The sequence below is a fragment of the Arvicanthis niloticus genome, chromosome 12 (assembly GCF_011762505.2).
Source record: "Arvicanthis niloticus isolate mArvNil1 chromosome 12, mArvNil1.pat.X, whole genome shotgun sequence".
NCBI lineage: Eukaryota > Metazoa > Chordata > Mammalia > Rodentia > Muridae > Arvicanthis > Arvicanthis niloticus.
Genome location: NC_047669.1, coordinates 23169023 through 23193393, shown reverse-complemented (window position 1 = coordinate 23193393; position 24371 = coordinate 23169023). Strand labels below are relative to the sequence as shown.

The 24371-nt window shown below is 41.9% G+C and overlaps 1 protein-coding gene across 2 annotated transcripts in view; it reads left to right on the top strand.

Moving 5' to 3' along the window:
• Positions 1–633: 633 nt before the first annotated feature.
• The window catches only part of Cd86 (CD86 molecule), a 61958-nt gene continuing 38220 nt past the window's right edge, over positions 634–24371 (top strand). The window contains exon 1 of one of the 2 annotated variants that reach the window (XM_034515593.2): positions 634–775. The gene's annotated coding sequence lies outside the window, so the exon portion shown is untranslated. The remainder of the gene's footprint in view (positions 776–24371) is intronic. The other variant, XM_076942893.1, reaches the window with a different exon arrangement.

Genomic DNA, 24371 nt, shown 5'->3' with positions numbered 1-24371 from the left:
TTCCGAACGAAACTAAGAAGCCCAAGACAAGCAACGCTGTGAAATCAATAGATGTATAGGAAAAAAAGCAGAAACCACATAAGATGAATGGAAAGAGACTGTCGGTGTTCTTAGTTATGCTAGGAGGGCCCTGCAGGGTGTAATAGGCTTCTCCACAGTAGGGTGGAGCAGCTCTGATAGACTGGGCTCCAGAACTACTTTGCAGAAGCCTCTTTATTGTTATACAAGTCACTTTTAGCAAGTCAATTTCCGCATACCTAAACCTCTCATCTGATCTAGGGGTTGTCTGAAGGAAACAGTCACCTAAGCAATTCTCAGCCTTACCAGGCTTCCCTGTTCACCAGGTTATGTCTAGGGACTATGGTAGCTCTGTGTAGTGGACTCTTATCTAGACAAAGTTGGTCAGTTCATTTCACAACATTGCTTGTCTTGGGCTTTTTGGTTTCTTTTGAACATCGTGGGGAAACTCAAGGCACTGAATTATTTAAAACAAGCAAACAAACAACCAAACAAACCTCGCGATTTAAACCGAACTCGAATAATCTGCAAAGCAAAGAAAGGGTTAAAGTTATCTTCCTCAAGTCTAAGAAAAGAGGAACAACTCTTAAGAAAAAGTCAACGGGGTACACAGTCATTGCTGAGGAAGACAGAGAAGCAAGCAGACCATACGAGTGGCTCCTGGTGGGCAGCACGTACTTGAACAACCAGACTCGCTGTAGACGTGTTCCAGAACTTACAAAATCGCCTACGATTGATCCCAGACTGATCCCAGACGGTGAGTGGTTACTTCTTTTCTGCTCTTTGCAGTGTGGCTTATGACTGAGGACCTCAGCGGAAGGCTGAGACTGGAGAGCACGCTCTCAGTGCTGTCCTTCGGGCCAGCTGCCCTAGACCGCTTTCATGTGCGCTGTGTCTATTTAATGACCCAAAGTGAGAGCGCCGAGAAGAGAATGTGCTATTTATGTGAAATGGGCAACTGGCTCCCACATCAGGAAGCTTTTCTTTCTTTCCTCCTCCTTCTCTCTCTCTCTCTCTCTCTCTCTCTCTCTCTCTCTCTCTCTCTCTCTCTCTCTCTCCCCTCTTTCCCCCACCCCATCTCCCTCTCCCTGTCTCCTTTCCTTTTCTTTTTTTTTCTACAATGACTTTCTTTGCTTTATGGGGGTAAGACTTATCTGAGGTACCAAAAACAGCTGATAGTTGTAATTTTTTTCCAAAGGTGATTGATTTGTGTTTCAGATATTGACTATCTACAGTCGTTGATTTTTAAGTCTGGAATGGGTTTTTTAAATGACTTTGAGTATGAGAAATGAGAGGAGGCACTTTTTTAAAAAGTTTGATTCAAAGGTGAAGAAGTCAATTAGAGAGTAGGGAACAGAAGAAAGGCCAGAGGAAATGCAGAGAACGGGCACAGGCAGTTCTTTAGTGCACGGGTTCCACATCCATGGACTCAGAGGGCCACCTGTGATCAACTTCCCATTTAAGATAGAAATGTAGCTCGCTTACAATTGTGTCTATACTGAACAGGCACGGGGCTCTTCTTGTTATTCACTTACATTGTATATGTAATTACATGTAATTGTGTGTGCATTGTATGTAATCTAGGGATAATTTAAAGTACATGGGAATATGCAAATTACTACTTTACTTTATACTAGCAACGTGAGCACCCAAGAGTTTGATATTTTTGCAGATTCTCAGGGATGACTGACTGTACGCAAGAAAACAACAACAACAAACAACAAACAACAAACTAAGACACAAATAAGCAATGGGAGTAATTCAGTTACCCAGTGTCTGTGGAGCGCCTGGTGCGCTGTGCATTTCGCTGGCGTTGCTGCATTAATGTCACACTTCGCAGTGGTGTCCGGACAGGCAGTATCACTGAATCAATTAATGGCTGAGACAAGAGGAGTGGAGATCACTCAAGGCTCCCGGGCTCCTGAAGATGGAAGTGGAATCCTTTGAACCCTATTTTCTGTGGCAGGTCCCAGGGCACAGGCTTCCTGGAGGCAGCCAAGCCTGCCCTTCTTCTGCTTAGGCAGCTGGAGGCGTGCACTCTGGGATTCTCTCTTCTACCCAGCGCCAACTGGTTTGAGACGTGCCTTTGCTACTTTTATCTCAAAAGATTACAGATTAATTTCCAAGTTAAAAATTTTTCTTTCCTCTCTAGCATAATTTTAAAATTTCATATATATATATACAAAAAAATTCAGAACTTAAAGCTTTCATGGAGCTGTAGAATGTAGAAGCCATAGTACTGAATTGTGCTGGCCGTGCTATAGGATCTCAGACCGCTGTCCATACGGTGCTTGTTTAAGATGTTCTTTGAGGTCCCAAGCCAGTTACGAGCAGTAAGTAGCAATAAACAATGTTGAATCTTAGAGATAAAAGTGATGCAGATCATAACAGTAAATTGTCATTTTTTTTTTGTCGAAATGACAAATGCTAAATTTCAAAAGCAAACAACAATGTCCCATGCCACTAAGGAGAGGAGGATATATACTTATATTGCCCCTTGATGGTTATGTACTTCTTCTGAGCAAAATTCTGCTGAAATACACTAGCTGTCCTCGAGGTTATGTGCTGTTTAACAAAAACAGTTCATCTTTTAATATACAATGATATATCTTAGTAAAAGTTTGATGACATGGATTTTTTTTTCTTGTCACTTTTTTTTTTTTTATAGTGTGGAAAATTTAGAAACAATTGTTTAAAAATAGATGACTAGCTATTTATGAAACACCCATGATGGAATATTATGAAATGATTTTAGAAAGAGAAACTCAACCAAAGAGCAGTCTCTAATATGCTTAGTTTATGGAAAAAGTGGAAGGCGTGGTACTATCCCTTTTGTAAATGCTATGTGCACGTACACAACGTTCACCAGACGTGGGAAGGCTTCTACTCCTCACAAGGCTTTTGGCCCTGAACCATTTCTGTAGGGGAAAAAAAAATTAAAAGTAGATTTTTAAAAAACATAAAAGAAAAAAAGATACCAGCAACTCCACTGACTTTCCTGTGCCTGTGATCATCAGACTCTATAGGAGCCCTCTGCAAGGGCTTCAGCCTTGTTTTGTTTTGAATTATGCTTTTTGGGTTTGGCAGTTGCTATGTATTTGAATACCAGACCCCACATAGACACATCTTCTAGGTGTGGGCCTTAAACAAGCTGCTGGGCCGGTCGAATCTTCAGTCTCCTGCCTGTCAAATGTGGCTGACAGTGTGGTAACATGTGGTTGTGAGGTGTTAACGTGATCATTTCTATTAAGTGCCTAGAATTTTCCTCTAGTAAGGACTTAATAAATACTATTATTAAACATTTTATTATTACTGTTTTGTGGTTAAAAGACAGAGGGGAACTGTTTATTAAAAATTAAATAGCTATACAATGACATTCTTAGGACTAGAATCCAGGAAGCTTAATGTCCTGTGTCCTGTCTTCCCTCCCTGATATGCTCACTGGCCCTGGTAGAAGGATCCCAGGCTACATTCCTAGAGGGCTGACCTGAAACAAACTGCCCAAGGAGAAGAGCAGCCTCCATTGCATGGCTGGATCCAGTGGGGAGCTAAACACTGGGGGCAAAATGGTGAAATGAAGGAGACTGGGCGCAGGGAGAAAGCATGAGCAAAGGGTTAATGGAGGACAGAGAATGGCTCAGAGACCATGGTTGCATCAGAGAGGAAAGGATGCATAAACACTAGAATCCACAGCCTTTGCTTGTTTTTAGTTTTGCTGTTGTTGTTGTTTTTTGGGGGTGGGGGTGGGGGTTGTGGGCTTTTTGTTTTTCTTTATTTTTTTGAGATAGGGTCTCTCTAACCTTGCTGTCCTGGAACTGACTGTGTAGACTCACAGAGATCTGTCTGCCTCTGCCTCCTGAGACTAAAAGCATATGCTACCATGCTGAGATTTATTTTGTTTTGTTTTACTTTCTTACCTGTGTGGAGACTGGAGATGCGAGAAGACCTAAGTGTGGGGTGTCATCTTTCATAGTGAAGGGCATTGGAACTAGAATGAATTTGGGGCAAATGGAGAGAGGGAACAGGTGGTGAGTTCATTTGCTCTCAGGGGACTTAAGAGGTAGATGGAGATGCCTACATAGATAGAACACAAGGCAGTGCCAAGCCCAAGAAAGGCTTGGAGCAGGGCGGACACTGAGTGTCCTCAGAGTCTGGTAGTTAAAATTCTCATGTGGGTGAGTTCGCAGGGAGCAGTGGATTGAGAAGTCCAGGGAACCTGGAAAACCTCGGCGAGGAAGAGCAATCTAGAATGAACAGGAAAGACAGGCTGGACAGGACACAAGTGTTATCGTGGAAACCAAATGTAAGAAAATAAGGACATATTCATGGAGGAACAAAGCATACTACCAAAGTTCTGCATTGAGATATATGTCCATGATACATAATGAGAAAAGTGGATAAACAATTGTGTTAAGGGCCCTTCTCCCACCTCCCACATCATATGTTGATATATATCCTGTCATTATCTCAGAATGGGACCATATTTAGAGACAGGGCTTTTTACAAAGATAAGATAAAGATGGGATCACTAGAGTGTGTCTTAATCTAAGCTTGTAAACAAGATTAGGAAAATCTAGGTGGAGAAACATTTGTAGAGGAAGAAGAAAAAAAACAAAAAAACAAAACCATTTATGAGGTAAGAAGAGAGGCTGGGAGCAGAGTCCTCCCCGATAGTTCTCAGAAGGGACCAACACAGTTGATAACCTTCATCTGGTACATTTGGCTTCCAGAAAAGAAAGAAATGGGGAGAAAGGGCTGTACTGTTTCTTCATTTGATCTTTGGTCCTCGGTTTCCACAGCCCTAGTCAGCAAAAGTCTGTGAGAGTGAAGAATGAGAGAAACCAAGCAAGCACATCTGAGAGACTCAAAAGAAACCGAGAAGAGATTAGGTCATCTAAGAGAACAAAAATGTTTCGCAAGGGAGAAGGTAGTCATGGTGTCCAATTTTACAGAAAGGTTAAGTACGGTGACCAAAACTATCCAGAGACTCTCAGCGGCCTTTCCAACGCTCTCAGTTGAACAGAGGGAACTGGCCTCAGAGAGCCAAGAACAGGGAGGCAGCCCAGAGGGACACCTTCTTAAGAAAGTTTGAAACAAAATAACACCCGACCCCCACCCCAACTCCCACATCTACTCTCTTCTGCTGTTTAAAATGACACAGAGTTGGGAACTGGAGAGATGGCTGAGCAGCTAAGAGCACATACTTGCAGACAACCTTTCCAGCACCCACAACGGGCAGCTTACAACACCTGTAACTCCAACTCCAGTGAGATCTAATACCTCTGGCCCTGAGTACTCATGCACGCATAGCCACACACAAATAAAGACGATGTAAAATGGATCTCTATGGAAATGACAATAAATGAAGTCAGCTGGACTTGGAGGACCCGCTCCCCACATTTACAAGCTAAGCAAAGAGAGAAGTTGATATTTCTTTTTCAACCAAAACTTGTTTAAAAAGGATTTCAGAAACAAACAAAACATTGTTCAGCTACCATTTCACATTGTGGATTTCGCACCAACGTGGATTCCAGTCTGCATTGTGGAGTTTAGAGAAACTTGCTTAGCCAAGGTTTCTTGGAGAAGGATTAGGGTGGGTCAAACAAACATAACTAGAATCTCAGGGAACATTCATACTTTACATCAATAAGCAGACGGAAAAACTCACAATATAACTCAATAGAACTGGAAGATAGAAGTATAAAAATGTTTGCTTGAAAATTTTTGAGTCAAGAAGAATCCACAGCCAGGCATGGTAGTCTAGGTTTTCAACCCCAGCACTTATAAGGCAGAGGCAGGGGTATCTCTGTGAGTTACTGGACACTCAGTTGTACATTGGTGAGTTCTAGGCCAACCAGGGCTACACAGAGAGACCATTTCAACAAAACTCCAAAATTTGGGATGGAGAGGTGGCTATGGGGTTAAAAGTCTAGATTTTCTTCTGTAGGAACCAAGTTCATCCCCAGCCCCTACACCAGGGAGCTTATAACTATCTGTAACTCCAGCTCCAGGGAAAGTAACACCTTTCTCTGGCCTCCTTAAAAGTACTTGCATACACCTGGTGACAGGCAGATACAGACACTCATCCATATAAATAAATCTTTTAAAAGGGAGGAGTCTGTACTATAGGAAGTCATAGTGTAAGCAACCCGATTATCATAAATCCGTGTTGTTCAGATTCAAAGCTACCAGATTTATTGAGAGAAGAAATCTAGTAACAAATGTAAATGAGTGAACATTTACTTTATGTTAACTAGTTAGTAAACGACAGCCTAAAACTGGTAAGATTGGGGAAATCTAAAATACTTAACTAACCAGAAAGTAAACCTAATTGTCCCTATTAATTTGCCACCCCTATCTTACAGTAATTTTTAACCAACTAAACAAGTGTTCATGGAGAATCTGAGACTATGGGAATATGAAAGGACCAGAAGGAACGCTGATGATTTAAATGGATGTTGTGTTATTTTATAGTGTGGTTTGGAATGGAAACAATGCTCATAAAATAGTTAAGGAAACCCAATGTGGTTAATTATTCAGAAGACAATCTCTCTCTCTCTCCTCCCTTTTATCTCTTTGTCTCTGTCTTTCTCTGTCTCTATCTCTCTCTATCTCTCTGTCTCTGTTTCTGTCTCTCTGTTTCTCTGTTTTTCTGTTTCACTCTCTGTTTCTCTCTCTCTGTTTCTCTCTCTCTCTCTCTCTCTCTCTCTCTCTCTCTCTCTCTCTCTCTTTCTCTTTCTCTCTCTCTCTCTCTGTATTTAGACAGGGGACCCCAGACTGAGATCCTCCTACCTCTACCTCTCAAGGGCTAGACTTTAGGCCTGACTCACAAAGGCTCTCTCTACTATGCCTCACTCATTTTTAAAAAATAAATACAAATGGTAAAAAGTTCATCTTCTCAAATATTAAATGACTAGCAATCAAATGCTATGAACATATTTTCACTTGTCAGCCAGAACAGAAAAATAAATAATCCAATGAGAAACAGGAAAAACATGTAAAAGGATATTTCTCCAAAACAGGGTATAAATGACAAATTACCACATTAGAGGGTGATCAGCGTCATTAAATATTGTTGATATCAAAGTGAACTATTACCATGTCCCTATAAGAATATTTAAAAATTAATAATGTTTCCACCAGTTCTGGTAGGATTCAGAGAAACAGGGTCATTCTCTTTTGAGAAGTGTTAAAATGGTACAGGTCCTCAGGAAAAATCTTTTGTGGTTTCTTACAAAGATAAACATGTTCTTACCTGTAACGGTAGAATTTAGAAAAGCCGAGGCACAGGCCAGCTATCTAATGAGCAGAGAGGCTCTGCTTAGCTCCCGCCACCATATTCGGCACTAGAAGCAGTTAGACCCATCAGACGCCAGCATGGTGGCTGGCTCCAACAGTACAACCACACCACCCCCACAAAGCTCAGCTGAGTCCCAGATAATATCAGCCATGCTTGAGGTACCGGTAGAATGAAGACTCTTAAAACTTAAAGATCATCCAATAGATTTATATATTTGGAAATACTCAATTAACAAGATGCCCACACAATTAAAATTGTTTCCCAATATCTAACCTTTAGATATAAATTGTTACCTAGGACTGCTTTCGACCCATCCATCTTCCTCCATGGTTGCTAGCTCCTCCTCTTTCCTTCCTCCTTTCTCCTTCCCCTCCTTCTCTTCCCAACTCCTCACTCCGCTTACCTCTTCTACTGCCCAATCACCGAGCTCCATTGCAATACAATGTAGCAGGAAATATCCTGCTACACTTACTGTATAACTGTGTGATTCCAATAGTTGCCATTTACCCCAGAGAAATGAAAACCCATGTTCATACAAAACTAGTACATAAATATTTGCAACAGCTTTATTTATATTAGTCAGATTAAAAAAAAGAAATGTCTTTTAGTGTAAGTAGTTAAACAAGCTTTGGAATAGCAATAGAGACGAGCTATTTGTACACACAAAACCTCTGATGAATTAATTGCTAAGGAATTACCCTGCATGAAATGCTAGACCCCAAAAGTTATAAGTTGCTTCTTCTACTTACCTGCCATTGTAACAGAGATAGGGACTAGATTGGTAGTTGTCATGGGTATGGTGAGGTGAAAGATAGAAGTTAGGGGCTACTGGAAGACACAATTACCAAAAATAAGCACAGGGTACCCCTGGGAATACCATCAGTCTACTGTGTGTGTGTGTGTGTGTGTGTGTGTGTGTGTGTGTGTGTGTGTCTTTGGACATGGACATGCTTGTAGGCACCCAAGGAGGCGAGAAGATAGAGTTGGATCCCCTAGAGCTGGAGTTACAGGCAGTTGTAAGCCTCCTGACATGGACATTGGGAACCTAACTCAGATCCCCTGAAAGAACAATATACACCTTGTCCACTGCTCCATCTCTTCAGCTCTGTGTTCTCTATCTTGGTAGTGGCACATATCATATGGACCTACAGAGTTGATAGAATTTTGTAGAACTTCACACAGAGAAAGATGAGAGCATGAAACACTGGTGAAATTGGAATAGAGTTTGTGGACTATTCATTGTTGAGTCCCTGACTTTGACATTCTAAAACAGTTACACAAGACACTACCATTAGAAAAAACTGGTAGAAGAGTATTCAAGATTTCTCTGTATATTTTTTCTAGCTTCCTTTGAATCTATAATTATTTGAAAGTTTTTAAAAAGGGTTCTAAAAAGTAATTTTTAAAAACTGAAAATGCTCATCTTCACACATGACAAATCCAACCCCTTCCCAAATAATCTTCATTTATTGAATTATCAATCTGTGGAGTTTGCAGGAGTCTGAAAGCAAATGAGCACACATTAGCAGTATTCTCCTGTGCCTCTGGTTGTGGAACTATGAATGGGTATCTTCCCCAAGGACAGGAGAGATACATGTCAACATGTATTCAAATTCTCCAATGATCACTTGCACCAGAGGGTATCTGCCTGGTCACTGCCTGCTTCTCTTGTTCATATTAGCTTTTAAAAATTCATTAAGCCTGTAGTAGTTTGAATAAGAATGGTCCTCATAACCTCATATATTTAAATGCTTAGTCATCAGGGAATGGAACTGTTTGAAAGGATTAGAAGGATTAGAAGATGTAGCCAGTGTGCCACTGGGGGTGGGATTAGAAATTTCAAAAGCCCATGCCTAGTCCAGCTCCTCTCATTGCACTTGAAGATCAGGAAATATTTCTCAGCTACTGCTCCAGCGCTCTGTCTGCCTGCCACTATGCTCCCTGCCATGAGGATAATTGACTAAACCTCTGAAACTGTAAACCAGCCCCAATTAAATTCTTGCTTTGGTCATTGTGCATCTTCACAGGAATAGAACAGTGACCAAGACACAGCCCTATGGTTCCAGGGACTTTAGTCCACACTGAAAAGACACTAAAGATGAACAAATAAATATGTTTCTTTCTTTAAAAAAACAAAATGTAACAAAACAAAACTCAGTAGTAGTAAATTGATCAAACCACTGAGGAGGCCAGGAGATACTGGTCCTCTAGAAGAGCAGGAAGAGTTTTTAACAATAGATCCATTTCCCTAGCACAGGGCTTTATCTTTTCTGATGAATTTTAGGAAATCTTACCTGTGACCTAGAAGATAGGACAGTTGACCTTCTAACAGAGCTACCTAACTTCATTTTATGTAAGGTAGAATACCTAAAACACTGCTATAAAATCCTGCCCTGTGACTGGCAACCCTGTATCTTCAAGAACTGCTTATGAAAATCTGCTCTTAACCTTTTAGACTTTAGATATTTACATCCACTTCTAAGGTCCCCCACCCCCACCCCCCATGGCTTGGTGCATGCTGGGTAATCACTCTGCTGTCAAGCTAACAACTCTAGCCCCTTTTATAAATTTTGAGATAAAGTCCTGCTAAGTTGCCCAGGCTGGCCTCTAACTCACTAGTAATCCAGATAAATCTTGAACTTGTGATTTTCCTGCCTTAAGTATCTGATACTATGCTTGCAGGTGTGTGCCACTGTGCTCAACTCTCTATTTCTAGGTTGTAATGACTTTTTTTTTTTTTTTTTGAACATTAGTTTCTACGAATGACTAAATTCACGGTTGTACTTCTAATTCTAGAAGATATATAAATGACCATTTTATTTGCTATAAAAATACTTATATATCTTGTTAATTTTACCTCCACGGGGGCAAAGATTTTTGCACAGAAACTAATATCACGTCATTATTTAATATAATGAAAACTAAAAATCAGCCTAAATGGTTAATGGTGTTTAATAGTCCGTAGATGGATCAGTGAATTAATCATGAAACTGAAAGTAACATTTTAATAACAAGACTATGACACAATACCATGTGATTTTAAAGAAAATTATATACAGCCAGAAGCAGCAAGCATGGCTCCTTCTAGATTGTGCAGTTAGGAAAAGAGGTTCTTTGAAAGCAATTGCCAAATCCACAGTAAATTTACATCATCCTGCAAACTCAGTGTATAAAGCAGTCTTGTGGCCAGACCAGAGAGTTGGTTCATCAGTTAAGTGCACCATGTGCTTCTCTTCCTCAGTGCTTGGATTTCATTTCCAGATCTTAAGGGTGGCTTCTAGTCACACATAACTGCAGCTCTAAAAAATTAAATACCCTTTTCTGACCTCCTCAGCCACCGGGCACACATGGTACGCAGACATGTGGGCAACACACCCATATATATATATAAGGTAAAGTAAAATTTTAAGTGTAAAGTACTCTTGTGGTTGAAGCTTCTCAAGTTGAGCTTCTAAAGAGGACTGACCATTAGAGACCCTGAGATGCTAGAAGTGAAAGATTTGGGTGTGTGGTTTCTGTCTAGTGCATGGGGTATGGATAGTGGAAACTAATTGAACTCACCAGTTTCCACACTGTTGTCCTGGGCATCAGGACAAAGCCGGACACCCTGGCCTTGTATTTCAAAGAGTCAGAAAGGTAAACTTTGTAAACATTTAGTGAAATGCCTATTTTGTGTAATGGCTCAGTGTCTGGAAGGGCTTTGTTTGGTCAATGTTTTACCTTGACCTTTGACCTCTGTCAGAGCAGCAGGAATTCACAGGAGATTGAGGCAAATGTGAGTAGAAGGTTTAGGAAGATACTACAATGGGGCCAGGATGTGCTAAGCCAGGGGCAGCAAGGAAGAGGAGGGGACTGTTTTCTTAATTTACCCAGTGATATTGGAGAAGTATAGATGGACCAGACAGGGCTCCTGTGTAGAAGCTGCTGCCACTATAGGGAGGGCAAATCACCACAGCAGACAACTCTTATTATCTGGCAAGAATTACACAATATTATATCCTGTTGTCTAATTTAAACTTCATACCTGCAGATGGTGTTATTCTCAAATCTTCACAAGTAAAAAAATGCATCTTGAACATCACAAAGCTGGTATCAGAGCCAGTCTCATATTAGACCTTAGCTCTAGCTCTGAACAACTATCTACTTATATGTCATAGAAGATTTGTGTGTGTGCATGTATGTCTCTGTGCATGTGCATGTGAGTGTTTCCTTGTGTGTCTGTGTGTATATCTGTGTGTGTACTGGGGAAAGGTACTTTTAGCAGCACAAAAGATTGTGTTTATGTGTGGAGATTCGAACTTGGGGCTCAGGAAATGGCTTAATGGGTAAAATTCCTGCTGAATAAGCCTGAGGACCTAGATTTGATCCCCAATGGCTTTGTAAAGTATATGTTACACACTGGAAATCTTAGAGCTGGGAAGGCAAGGACAGCTGGATGGGTTCTGTGACCATCAGTCTAGTGGAGTCAGTGACTTCCAGGTTCAGGAAGAGACACTGTCTCAAAAATGTCTGTGCAGAACAATTGAGGAAGACACAGGAGATGGACCTCTGGCTTCCATATGCACTCACATTCATGTGCACACAAACACGAGTGCTCATGTACTCACATACTCACACCAGAGACAGTAGTGCAAAACATGCTCTGGTGACTAAGCGATAAAGGCAGGAGCTGGGAGAGAGCCTTGAACAGAAACCAAAGTACAGAGGAAGCAGGGAAATTAAAGGTCATAACCTAAAAGTGGTCCCCAGTCATCGAAATAGCAGAGTAAATCAAAATAAATAAATAAATAAATAACAAAACAAAAGCTTCATCAAGATTAATTGCATACATACATATACACATACACATATATACATATACATCTGGAGAATCTGCATAAACCTAGATTCTGAAGAATTACAGTGCCTATTAGCAGGAGGCCACATTCCCCATGGAAAATTAAGCTAGTCAGCAGAGGCTGGTCTCCATTTTGGCTGCCTTCACTTAAGAATATGACCTTGCTTAGACTTTCCAGACCTGAGTTTAAGAGCCTTCATGTTGAGAGCAGGAATGACCACTTACCAGGGCAAAGCAAGCAGGAAGTGTGTCAGAGACAGCCCTGTGCAAATGCAAGTGAGGATCCTGTCAGCCCACCTCCTCAGGGAAGCCAGGCCTCTCTCACCTGAGATCTCTGCCCTGGAAGGAAGCTTCTCTCAGGCAGAAGGGAACTAGATTGAGAAATCAATGAATGGACAGTTCAGAAAGCAGAGATCACAAAAGTGAGCTTGCTCATCCGTTGGCCAATCACTGCTTCTGTTTCCAGGATTCTCTGGCTTCAATGATCATGACTGTCAGGGAAAAGAAAAGTCAGAAAGGAGTGGGGTGGGGCGGCCAAACTCAGCCTCTTAAGTGCTTACACATGTATTTGTGTATGAGCTTACATCATGGTCCCTTTATTTATTTGGCTATTCTGAGGGTCTTGTTCAGTTCTACGGGGCCTCATGAAGAATATTTTCTCAGATTAAAGGGACTTTGCATAGGTCGGTAATATCACAGAGCTCTAGTTTCTTTGTCCATTAGAAAATTGAATGATTCAGACTTTCCAGGGTTAAGAAGTAAGTTAACAAGAGGAGAAATATCAAACATGGAGCAGAGTGGGATAAAGCATGGAGTTTCTGTGATGGCCAGGGTCCATGCTGAGAACTTCCTATAGCTGCCATTCCAAACCCTGGCAGGGGCCAAGTGGATTAGAGATTTTCCACCAATGGAAAAGAATGAAAAACTGGTTCAGCCGCCAGCTCAAGGTTGCACAGAGAGTAAGCAGAATAGAGGGACTCACTCGGCATTCAGGTAATGATAGTAATAGTAATAGTAATAGTAATAATAATAATAATAATAATAATAATAATAATAAGAATCCATCTGTCCCTCTGACAATAGTCATGAAACAAAATAGATTCAATTCTATACCTTACTGAAGGGTACCTAGGTTGTGTCATCCTTGGAACTCCGTTTCCTCATATGTCAAACATTTTCCATACATTGTGAAGATTAAATGAAGGACTGCAGGCATACAGTAACAGCAAGGAGCCTACCTCATTGCTTGGCAGATCCTGACTTAGTAGATGAAGTGTTTATAAAAAGATAAAGAGATAGATAAAGAGAGTATGTTCTGTGGGTGTTTGGAGAGGTATGGGGAAGGGGATGTCTTAGCGGGCCCATGTAGAGGCATCTCTTCCCGTGAGGGACCAGCCACACACTGGTATAGTATAGAATAGAGTTTATTGAGGGCATGGGGAGGGGAGCCAGGAGGGTAGTAGAGGCAGGGAGAGAGAGAGAGAGAGAGAGAGAGAGAGAGAGAGAAGCAGAGAAGCAGGCATAGAGAAGTAGAGGCTGGCCATGACCATGTGGAGAGAGAGGAAGAGGGGAGAGGGGACAGAGAGGCAAGAGAGTAAGAGAGAGAGAGGGTAAGAGAGTAAGAGATTAAGAGAGTGAGGAGGGGCAAGCAGCCCCTTTTATAGTGGGCCAGGCCTACCTGGCAGTTGCCAGGTAACTATGGAGGTGGAGTTTAGACAGAATACTAACAGATACACTGAGTCACAGGCTGGACCTACAACTAGGTATCAAGTAGAATAAATGCCAAAGGGAGAGAAATATGGCCCCACCCTAAGGTGTAAATGTAATTTTTATTTACCTAATATAATTATCATCTCTAAGACTTACTACCTCAGACTGCTAACCTAGGCCTAGTCCTGGAAGCTTCTAGCCTCTGTATAATCTTATCTAGGTCTAACATGTTTTCAGCCTCTAAGACTTACTGCTGAATAAACTCACCCCTTCCTAGTTCTTTCTCCTCTCTGGCTGGCTGATTCATTTCAGCTCTTCTGGCTCAAACTCCTCTCCAAGCTGACTAATGCAATTTGGCTTCTCTCAATTTCTGACTGAATTGCTCTGCTTGACCTCATACTAACTTTGGCAATGTGTTCTAATCTTCTGGCTCCTTCTCATTCTCTAGCTTATTCTGTCTTCACCTGTGTCTAGCTTGTTCTCTCTCTCTCTGCAACCTGTCTCTGTACAAATGTCGCAGTAAAATGGACTCTTCTGTCTGTGTGCTGCTCTCTCTTAACTACCTTCCCTTACCTCTCTCTTCTCATCACAGTTGAGCACATCCTATTCTGTCAAATCCTTCTCTGATTCATCACTTTGTCTGCCACTCAATTAGACATCACTTCCAAACATGGATGCTTCCTTCTTCAAAGTAACTTTACCGTCATTGTTTGGGATCAAAGGTGTGTACTAAGGGCATGTCTGTATTCCAGCCAGAGGGGTTGTGCTACAGCTGAGCCACACCACAACTAGAAACAGATTTTTTCCAGTAAACAATTCAATCTCGGGGGTTGCAGTGTGATTAAATATCCTGCAACACTAAGGCTTTTAAGCCAAGAAAATTGAACACAATGAGAAGCCGTTGTGGGGATGAATAAATACTGTTGTCTGACTGTGAGGAAGATACAGTCATCCTGAAAGAAACAGGTAAAGGTCACAGGATGGTGTTAATGGTAAAATATCCTTTATTTTGAGGCACATAGAGACTTGCCATTGAGAAGGCAAGAGAAGGGGTCCCAGGCATGAGGAACAGCTTATGGGTTATTCATGGAAGCAAATAGTCTTCAAAGAGCCTGGAGGTCATAAAAGAGTAACTGTGGGTTATAACCAGCAGGTAATTTGTACAGGATGAGTGATAAAAATCAAAAAGTAAAATTGGATTTAGATAGTGAACAGCATTGCTCAGAAGTGAGACCTAGCTTGTGAGGAACAAGGAACGAGTCTTTTAAGCCAGGAAGTTTCATAGTCAGGAGACTGATATGTCATAGTCCAGCAACAGGTGACAAGAACTCCAAAACTGGTGAACCAGAAGTCAATGATGAGTAAGAAAGGCAAGGGAAAGTGACATAAACAGAAGCTCACACTGGAGCCACTGCATGAAAATGACCGCTGCCATCCCTGGGGACCAAAACAAAAACAAGAGGACACCTATTTTTAAAAATAACCTCTTTTGTTTGTATGCAAATAGGCCAGGCAAGTGAAAGCCACTTAGATGCAGTATTTGTCTGCAGGCCAATACACACAAAGGTCGTGTTGGTTTAGAATTTCCACTTTTCCCATTATAATAGCACCATTCAGTGTAAGGCTTATTTCAGATTGTTTTCAGTCTGAAGACAGCCCAAACGGAAGCCCTTTTCAAAAGTGAGGATCAGGGTGAGTGACTGTTGATTTTATCAAGAAAATGTCTTCTAAGTAGCATCATCCATTAAAATCTTCTAGATAGAAGGGTGTGAAGGGAGTAGAAAGGAGGCTGCAAAAATGAATTAATTATCAATTAATTAGTTACTTAATAAATAAATAACACCTCAGTGTCCCTGAACCGTTTGCTAACTTGAAAACTAAATCCAGGTGTGTGAATGCACATTCCAAGGGTTCACCAATGTCCCATGCATTGCTTCTGGTTTTAAAGATGTCATGCAGAAGTGAGATTTTTGGGTCTGCAGAGGTCATTCTCCCACACCTGTGGTGAAATGGAAGCTTACAAAAAATTAGCTTTTTTTTTTTTTTTAAGAAAAAGAAAAACAAAATTAGTCATTTATACAGGCTGTGTTCTATGTGCCCCTACCTACTTTATTTTACTTTGCCATGCGCATCTTATTTAGACCCCTGCCCAGATATTTTTGCATAAGGTACTTTCAAAAATCCTTGGCTTCCTCAAATTTGAAATATACTGTCATTTAAAAAAAATGTGTTACTTTTGTTATGTATGCTCTGCCCTCCTCTATAAAGACAGAAAAAACATGGACCGATGTCTTCCAGCAACTTTGACATTTAGAATGTTACCTCATTCTGAGTTTTCAAAAAGAAGGTCTGAGGGAAATGGGCAATTTCTCAGAATGCATAAGCCAGCAGGGCACTTGATATGCAGAAACTGAGTTTTCTTAGTTCCCAGGTACATTCACACACACCTGGTGGTCTTTCAGACACCTGACCTTGCTGGATGGGTACAGGTTTCCTGCATTCAACTCCAGGCCCCAAGACAGCAGGGGCTATTCTTCTCCAGCTCTCCTTGAGCCCAAGGCCAGAGATCTCCAACGATGTAATGACATCTTTAATTTCATGTATTGTTGGGAGACAGGAAATATTGCAGTAATACAAAGGAATAAAGAGAAATCAGGCCTGTGTGTGCCTCTGTGTGTCTCTAGAGTCTGCAGTTAACCCCAGTTCCTGCATAGCTCCTTCCATGAGGTGTCTGGGTGCCCAGTAAGGCAGACAAGATAGGAAAAGTCCCCTGAATGTCTTCTTGGATACTGTGGTCGTTCTCCAGTGTCCCTGGTGATTTCCCCATTGCTCCCCATGTGGTCCTTCTCCACCTTGCTCCCCTGACCTATGGTCTATCTAGTTTCCTATGAACCAGTGGTGTGCTTTCCACACACTTCCCAGAAGCCCCCATTCCATTCTGCTGTGTCGTCACCAGACTGCAGTCCTTCCTCCCTCAGACCCTGGATGTTGGGATCACGCAACTCATCTGCTGCAGCTGTAGTCACTAGCCTGAGGTCCACCCAGCCAACCTTTTCTCATATTCTCTCCTGCCTATAATATTAACATAACTACATCGCTGCAGAACCTCCGAGTCCTAGTTCAGCAGCACCTTGTCTGGAGTATACACACCCACACAATAACTTTTATCTACTCAACAATGTTTTCAGATAAGCCCCCTTTAATACAGTGAACGATGTCTTCGCTTCACCTAATTGTAGGCTGCTGTTAAAGTTGATAGTTTTTGAAGCTATCATGTGTGGGGAGAAGAAAAGAAAGTCTTTGCACTAAATTGAAAACTCCCTGCAAATACCCCAGGCCAGTTGCCTTTTCTTTCTCCCTTGAGAACATCCAGGTGAAGTGTGTCCCTGGGTTGCAGGTTCTATGTTCAGAAACTGATAGACTGCAACTGAGAGACAATTCACTTTGGCTCTTTTTTAGCTCATAGGAGTGTAGGGTGTAAATTTGCATCACAAGAAAGTGAATAAAGGACAGCCCAGGGCAGCTGAGGAAACAGAGAAGCCAGTGTGGGGCGGGGTGGGAGTGGGGTGGGGGGTGGGGGGGTGTCTTTTGGAGCTTGTGAGAAAGAGGGTCTCTTCCTATGTCAGCGACTCACTTGTACAACAAAAATAAAGGCTGAAAAAATCAGAAAAGAAAAAATGGAAACCTCAAATGCTTTTATTTGTTTGTTTGTTTGTTTGTTGTTTTGTTTTTTGAGACAGGGTTTCTCTGTGTAGCTCTGGCTGTCCTGGAACTCACTCTGTAGACCAGGCTAGCTTCGAACTCAGAAATCCACCTGCCTCTGTCTCCCAAGTGCTGGGATTAAAGGCGTGCGCCACCACTGACCGGCCGAATGCTTTTAACTACATAAGATGTGCTAAGATGTGCTTATGGGATAGACCAAGATAGCATCCCCTCTCAAAGAGAAAAGAAAACTACCACATTTCTAAGAATGTACCTCTAGAGAAAGGAAGGAAGGAAAGAAGAAGAAAGAAAGAAAGAAAGAAAGAAAGAAAGAAAGAAAGAAAGAAAGAAAGGTAGATACTGGTAACTTTTATTTTTTTCTTAAATTTATCTGGCCCATAAAAAATGGTGCATTTTTTTTTTTCTTTCACTTACTTAAGAAATTGACATAAAAACCTATGGTTCTGCATCAGAAATATGCATAAATTATCAAGAGCAGCTATAAATACAACATTGGAGATTTTTCTCAGGCCTCTGTATGCATGGCATTTTGATGACCAGCGTGGAACATGGGGAAGTGAACCTTCGAATGCTAATTCATTTTCCCACCAGTGCATGAGCTCAAATGTCACATCATTGATTTAGTTACTTTGCCAGGAATCAGTGTGTGTGGTTAGTGTGTGTGTGTGTGTCTTTAAACTAATAGCTTTTATTTTTAGAACATTTTAGATTTTTTTTTTTTTAAATTGAGCAGATAGTACAGAGAATTCCCACATCTCTGTATCTACCAGGCACCCAGCTTCCTCCTCTACTGTTACCATCTTCAGCGGGTAGCGTAGTTGTTAGGACCAATCAACAGGTATTAACCCGTTGGAGTTGACCAAGCTCATGTTTTAGAAGACCAAGTTTCTTTCTTATGCTTTGCATGGTTTTATCAAATGCATCCTGCCATGACAGCCATGACACTATCATATATGATGATGTGTGCCATCTGTTTATCCCCCAACCCTTGTCCTAACTTGATGGTTGTTCTGGCAACTACCAATCTCATTTTACTGTTTCTATGTGTTTTCTTTTTCAGGATATCATGCTATTGGAATTGTACAGTATGTAGGCTGTTCAGATTGACTTCTCTACTCAAGTTGAAAACATTTAAGTTTTCTTCATGTATTTCATACCCTGGTGGCTTCTTTTCCTTTAATCATTAGTTATTACATCATTGCATGGATGTATAATGTAGAAGTTGTCCATGCACCTGTTGAAAGGCACCTTTTTTTTTTTTTTAATGTTGATCACTTGAATATCTTCTTTGAGTAAGTCTACATAGGCATTTTTTTTTTAATTTTAAGATTTATTTTAACTTTTAATTGTATGCGTGTAACTGTGTGCATGCGTGTGTGCATGTGTGTGTGTGTGTGTGTGTGTGTGTGTATGCACATGAATGCAGGTGCCAGCAGAGAACAGAAATGTCAGAGCCTCCCGAAGCTGGAGCTATGGACAGTTGTGAACTGCTGACACCAGTGTTGGGAATCACGTGGGTCCTCTTGTTCCCAGCTTTTAAGCAATTATAAACAAATCTGGCATACATATTTGTGAGTAGGTGTTTGTGTGGGTGTTTTTTAACTCAACTGAGCCAATGTGCTCTGAAGTGTGATTGCTGTCTCATGCAGTAAAAATATGTGCAGTTTTTAAGAACTTCTAAATGGTCTTCCAGCCATTTGTATCATTTGTTTTCCAGATGTGAATGAGTGGGTGCTCCTGTTTCTCCACATGTTTGCCAGCATCTGATATTCTCTGGTATTTGTCTTGTCATCGTTTTGACCGGCAACTCTGTGGTGGCATGGTGCTGGTCTTCTTTGCATGCATTATTTGTTTCCTGTATCCTTTCTTCAGCCAGATATGAAATCAGATCTTTTGCCCATTTTCATCATGGAATGTTTGTTTTCTTGTCATTATATTTTAAACATATTTAAAAAATTTATTCATGTATATGAGTGCTCTATTTGCATGTGTGCCTGCATGACAGAAGACAGCATCAGATCCCAGATGGTTGTGAGCTACCAGATGGTTGCTGGGAATTGAACTCAAGACCTCTGGAAGTGCAACCAGTGCTCTTAACCACTGAGCCATCTCTCCAGCCCATTGTCACTTTATCTTAAGCATTCTTTGCATATTTTGGATCAGAGCCTTTTCATCATATTAGGTGTTTTGCAAATATTTTCCTCCCAGTCTGTGGCTTATATTTTTCCCTCTTAATAGAGTGTGTGTATGCCTTAAGGAGGAAGGATTCTGCATTTGCAGTTTTACAGTAACAATAAAAGGAAAATTCACTGTGAATCTTTTGTGGGTTGTCGCAGAGGATAGGAGGGAAGTGTAGACCCATCAGAGGTTCATTAAAAGTGCAGAGTTAGGTCCTAGGAATGGTGACAGCTATCCTGATTTATTAGAACTTGTGTAGCAGGGCTGAGAGCTAGAGAAATGATCAGCTCTGGACTGTATTAATTCTCAATTGAGAGAAGGGACTAGAGAGATGGCTCAGCACTTAAGAGCACTGGCTGCTCTTTCAGAGGACCCAGATTCAATTTCTAGAACCCTGGTGGCTCACAACTATCTTTTAAAACTCCAGTCCCAGGGGAAGCTCCACTGCCTTCTGTCTTCTGCAGGCACTGCGTACATGGTGCTCAGACACACACTCAGGGAAAACACTCAACATGCATAGAAAAAAAATCTTAAAAAAAAAAAGAACAGTTCAGGAATTATGTTCACAAACACATTTCATTGACCTTGAATGGGTGATATTCTGTTCAGGGCTTAAACTGTTTAGGAATATAAGCACACACAAAACACTTTCCTTCTGCAGTGTGTGAGTATGTGTGCGCGGTAGGTATGTGGGTGTGTGTGTTTGCAGGGGTTAGGGGTAGGTACTGGGATTGAACCCAGTGTTTTACTGTGCAGTTATTTCATAAGTATACTACATTCTCAACTTTATTTTCACTTTTTGCTTTGAGATGGTATTACTATGTCACCCATGCTGGTCTTGAACTCATTCTGTAGCCCAGGCAGACCTTGAACCTGATATCTTCCTGCCTCCGAAGTATAGGGAGCCCAGTTCCTATGTTTATTTTAAACCAGTGTAATCATACTATTGAATTAGCATTCTACCCTGTCTTAGATAGGGTTTTACTGCTGTGAACAGACACCATGACCAAAGCAATTCTTATAAGGACAATTTTTAATTGGGGCTGGTTTATAGGTTCAAAGGTTCAGTCCATTATCATCAAGGCAGGAGTATGGAAGCATCCAGGCAGGCAAGATGCAGGAGGAGCTGGGAGTTCTACATCTTGTTCTGAAGGTAAACAGGAAAAGGCTGACTTCTAGGCAGCTAGGAAGAGGGTATCCAAGCCCATGCCCACATTGACACACTTACTCCAATGAGGCTACACCTGCTAATAGTGCCACTCCCTGGGCCAAGCATATACAGATTATCACATGCCCCTAGGATAGCAGATTCCATTCTGCTGGTCACCTAAGCGATTCCTTCCCTTGTTTGAAAATTCGAGAAGTTTAGCTGGTGTCTGACAAAAGGCCTTGCATCCTTGTTTGTGCTGGTTGCTATGGGGGTATGAGAACTGCACTAGCAGAGCCCATCCTTCGCTGATGAGTCTGGCAGCTCCCTACCTTCTTACATACTGAGGGTAGGAATAGCTGTTGAGACTGCAAGCCTGAGCTGAAGCTAGCGCCTCTCTAGGTGTGAGTCATCCAGCCCTTAGGAAATCACTACCTAGGGAACACAAAGGGAAGGGTGCTTGGGTGTCCACTGCCCCTACGACCAACACATGTCTCCCTTATCTCCTCTTTCTCTTGCAGTTCAAAGGGAGGAAAGATTCTAGAGATGCAGGGGCACTTACAAGAATCACGTATACCATGGGTGTTCATCTCTCATGTCCCTTTGTCCCAGCACACATCTCTGTATCAAGAGTACTCAGAAAACAAACACTGCAATAAATAATTCCCTTATAAGTATTTATGGGAGCCTCTTTGTTCTGTATCGAAACCATTTCTACCTCCGTCAAGAATCCTTTTAGACTATTTTCCATCACAGGCTACAGAGTGCCACTTAGCAAACACGTGGTTATAAAGGGAAAATGGACCTAGACATTTGTTTGGGTGTTCTAAATGTCTTTGGGTTTCTGACTCTGTCAGGCAGAATATCTGTCTCAAGTAGGTACCCTTAGAGGTCACCTCTTGGGCAATGATTGGGTGTGGCTTCAGGAAGGCATGCTCCCTGTGCATGCCCAATGCTATCTCTACTTCCTCTCCCTCCCCTGCTTTCACTGTAGCTTTGGCCTGAGCTGAGAACGTCTGGGAATGAGTGGGCAGAAAGCAGTTTCCCAAGGTTCCAGTAACTTCCTCCTTGTCAAGTGCAAGGAACCTATCATTTCACTCTATCAGTATTCAGCACAGCTAACCACCATCTCTGTGGCACCCTGTTTGCCCTCACCTCTGATGACACGGATGAGAGTCAGAGAGGACTTTTGACTGACCGAGAGCAGATGGAAGTCAGAGAGGATTTTTGATTGACTGAGAGCTGGCCCTAAACACCGACACAGTGATGAGAACAGAGAGGAGGCAGAGACTTAACCCAATGTGTTAAAAGAAAATTATATTACGCCCACTCCCTGCCATAGTTTTAAGATGACATGAGCTTTGACTCACGATGATGCCGATTCTACACCTCTGAGTTCACCCTGTTAGAATGTGTGTCACTCACCCTGGGAGAGGGTGCTGGTTGGAAAGAGGCTGTCGATTAGGGCCGTAAAGACCATAACCAGTGGGGAGTGATTGGGTCAAAATTCTGGTTACTGACTGAGAAGCAGAACTGCTGAGGGATTTTGTATCTGCTTTCAGCTAATCTAAAATATATCCAATAATATATTCTGGTGACGCTGGGAAGAATGACAAGGATGAGTATCTAAATGGTACTTATGAGTCCATCCAGGGCTGAAGAATGCTAGACTTGGGAGTGTTTTCAAAATGACATATACATCTAGCTCTCTTAACAGGTGTTACCTTTTCTTGTATGACAGGTAATGGTCTAGCATGTACAAGGCCCTGGAGTTGATCCCCGGTGGGAAAATTTGACAGCAGCATATTAAATTTAACTTACCTTGTATTTTAATATATATTTTAAAGATTTATTTTGTGTGTATGTGTGTGTGTGTGTGTGTGTGTGTGTATGCGTGCATATCAGTGTGTCTGTATGTTTGTGCCTGTGTATCTGTGTCTATGTATCTAGATGCCCATAAAGGCCAGAAGGAAGTGTCAGATCCTTTGGAGTTGGAGTTGCAAGCATTTGTGGGCTGCTTGACATGAGTGCTGAGGTCCAAACTCCAGTTCTCCAACAGAGCACTAAATGCCTTTGACCATTGAGCCTTCTCTCCAGCCCCCCTCACGTATTTTGACTGGTGAGTTCATGGAAAAAAAGAATACTTAAAAACTAAATGACATATTAAAAATTCCCCTATACTGTGATAAGTGCATGTTTTTTGTTTTTTTTTAATATGCTCCAACAACAAAAAAAACCCACTATGGACCTTTTAAAATAAATACAAAAAGTACGTTTGTAAAATTCAGAGGGCAGTTCGTCCAATAAAGGATGTTTCTAAAATAAGTATGCAGAGTCACTGGGTGGGGATGGGGAATGATGACCCACGACCCAGCAGGAACCCATGGATTTGAACAGCCCTGGACCGACCAAAGGTAACCGTTGGGGAAGAACCACAGTGAGCTCTGTTCACAGAATGAGGACCTTTGTGGAAAGGTCAAAGGATTGGAAAATACTCAGAAGGAAATGGGAGAGCAATAATGAAGACTAATTAAATTTGTGGTTCACCAGGTGAATTACCTGCAAGTTTTACCATCAAACTCCTTTGCTTTTCATGGCCATGCAGCAAGGACTTCTATTATGCATTGCATTCCATAGGCCAGAGATCAGATGCCAGGATATCTAATGATTTGTCCAGAGTCCAGCAGTCAAGCCAGGCTTTAGTAGGGGGACCATCGGGGGACCACCCACCCCAAACCATAACCACACTCCTTGCCCTGCAATGTGTCTGTCAACCAGAAGATAACAAACAACCTGGATAGTTTCTGCAGCCCTTCAAGGGGCCAGAGCTAGCCTCTAAGAAAGCTGGTGAGGCGTGTTCTATGGGGCTACCTCTGTCCTGAGTTCCCTCACAGATGTATAAATGCCTCATCCAACTCAGCTGGCTAGAGGACCAGAGCCTGGCAGGAAAAAGATCCAAGTACCTGAGAAAGAGTCATATACCCAGATGTGTAAACTCTATGGAAGACCCAGATCTGGCTTTCAGAGAGCACACTTTGCACTCACAGGACCTCACACTTCTGCATGTGACTTCCCTCCTAGCTCAGAGGAATCACTCCCCTCTTGCTCAGGCATGGTGGACAGAACAGAAACATTCTAGAGTTGGACAGTTAGGATTAGGTGAGTGTTGTCCGTAGTGCAAACTGGCTTCTAGAAGGATCTATGGAAATGTCCTTCATGGAGGACTCCTTGGCTTTCTGGTTGGGAGTGCACAGAGCATAATTGTTAGCCACAGACTTCACAGATTTTACTCCTGGGACTCTTGGTGCATGGGGATGTGTCTGTTGTGCTTGTGGAAGGGGCTGTCTTTGGGGTTTTCCTCAGGGCTTTACACTTGCTGGCTGACCAGGGGCACACTTTTAGTCATTCTCGTCAGTGGAAATGCCCACCTACCAGCAGAAATTATCTGGAACCAAGCA